General features: G+C 38.0%; 1 pseudogene across 1 annotated transcript; it reads right to left on the bottom strand.

Moving 5' to 3' along the window:
- Positions 1-706, bottom strand: LOC309656952 (large ribosomal subunit protein uL1 pseudogene; annotated as a pseudogene). The gene has a single exon. The product of its transcript is annotated as a large ribosomal subunit protein uL1 pseudogene (transcript).
- Between the last annotated feature and the right edge of the window lie 1,639 nt (positions 707-2,345).

Raw genomic sequence — 2,345 nt, 5'->3', positions numbered from 1 at the left:
TTTTAATGGTGGGAGTATGGTTTATTAAGCTGTGCCTTAGTACAGGCGCTGGGGCTTGCCCATGGCGCTCTTAATGTACAAAGCCCCGCCATTCTGCCAAGTTTTCTTGAGCAACGACACCAGGAAGTTGACAGCTAAGTGGATGTTCTACACAAGCTCATCATCTGTCATCTTCAGGTGGCCAACAGCCACTGCCAGACACAGCACCTTCTTCATCTGGAACTTGATCGTGGACTTCACTTCATCAACTTTGGCCACCATGTTCTCATTGTGGGTCGGCAAGGAAGGGAACTTGCCAGCCTTATTCAGATCTGGGCCCAGGATTTGTGGGATCTGCTTGATCAGAGACTATGAAGCCAAAAAGGCATCATACTTATTGGCCAGCTTCTTGACCAGTTTCTTATTCTTGTTGAGTTTCTTCAGAGCCTCTATGTCCATGTGGTGGATATCCACAGGCTTGACCTCATCACAATGCTGCTGGTCCCCCAGAACCCATACGGAGAACTTCGGGAGGGGAGTGGACTTAAGCCTGGCAGTGCCCGAGAAGCGTTTGTCCTTCTGAGGGTCATAGTTCTTCAGGCCGATCTGAAGCTCCACCATCTCCAAAAACTTCTGGCGCTTGCGCTGGTTACCATGCAGGACTTCCCGCACCGCCTCCGTAGAGGGTGTCTCGGGAGACTCTGCAGTTCATAGTGCCTCGCGCCACAATAACCGGAAAAGAGGGAGGGAGCAAACTTTTAAATGAAGCAACATTACATCCTAAGAGTAAGCCAAAATATTAATTTTTAAATTCATTTTAGTAATTTTCCTTATGTGGATTTGCATTCTTATCTAGGGCTTCTCAATCAGTATTAATTAAAAATTGTAATAACTAATATTTATTGAGCACTTACATATCAGGCACTAACCTTAGCACTTTATATACATTATTATCTCATTTAATTCTAAAAATGCTCTTAAGTAAATAAATTACTTTCCCCACATTAATGGTGAGGAAACTGAGACTTCTGAAAATACAATGATCTAAGATACCCAAAATTAACCATCCAGTACAAAGACATAGAAATGTTAGAAAAAATAAAATAAACATGATTTTTAAAGTATGACTGAGAAGGAAGGAAGGGAGGGAGGAAAAATTCCATCCATCCTAGGTGCCCAAAATGAAGAGGTAAGGTAGGGTGGAGCTTTAATTGCCTTGGAGAAAAATTGGTCCCAGTAACCTAAAGGGTTACTGGGACCAATATCCATGCAGTTTTTAATTTTAATATTAAAAATATTTAATATTCATGCAGGAAAAAAGAAATGAGGATTTGGGTGTGCATGAGGAACTAAGAATCCTTAGATAAAGCCAAGACCCTCAAATGGCAGCTCTTTCTGGTAAGAGATGAACTAGAAAATAAATATGTTTACCAGGACAAGGTGAGAAAGGAGCTTGTCTATCTCTTTTCAGCTTTAAGTTGGAGGAAAAACCCTTCCCCTTAAATTCAAAATTTCAGGCCTGTGCCTCTCATAAACTTGGGGATAAAATGAATATAATATGCATGATTTAGGAAGCCTCAAATTGAGAAGTTAACACAATGACTGAGCTATGATTGGTGATCTCTCTGAAGCAACTGTAGAAGCAAAAGCAAAAAAAGCCTCAATAAAGATAATCTCACAACAAAATATGTGAGAAAACAATCCACATTGAGCAAGAGTCCACATCCAAGAACTTGAAATAAAACAACATTATGAAAGAGAATATGGAAAAAGGAATAAAGCCATCAAAAAGAAGGTACTATGAAAAAGAATAAATTGATTAAGGAGGAAAATAAAACTATACAACTTTTTTTTTAAATGTTAGTACTTTCAGAAATAAAAAATTAAACTCTTTAAAGTGAAAACTCAAGAAATGGGTTGAATGAAAGATTAAACCAGTTGAATAAAAGAATTAATGAACTGGAAGACAGATCTGAGGAATGAAGCACAAAGAGCTAAAAACTGGGAAAATGCAGAGACATGGAATATAAAATAAAAAACTCCAACATATCTCTGATGAGAGTTCCATAAGAAGGGAGAGGGTAGTATAGGAGAAAGGCAATATTCAAGAGATTATGGCTACTGAAATAGTGCAACCACTTTGGAAAACAGTTTGGCAATTCTTCAGAAAGTTAAACATAGTTACCATATGTCTGCACAAAAACTTGTACATGGATATCCATAGCAGTATTATTCATTATAGCCAAAAAGTGGAAACAACTCAAATGCCATCAACTGATGAATGAACAAAATGTGTTATATCCATACATGGGAATATTATTTTTCCACAAAAAGGAATGAAGTTCTGATACATGTTATAACATGGG

This window comes from Balaenoptera physalus (genome assembly GCF_965194825.1).
Source record: "Balaenoptera physalus genome assembly, chromosome: 1".
Classification (NCBI taxonomy): domain Eukaryota; kingdom Metazoa; phylum Chordata; class Mammalia; order Artiodactyla; family Balaenopteridae; genus Balaenoptera; species Balaenoptera physalus.
The sequence above is the reverse complement of the archived record's forward strand: the minus strand, read 5'-3'. Positions and strand labels throughout refer to the sequence as shown.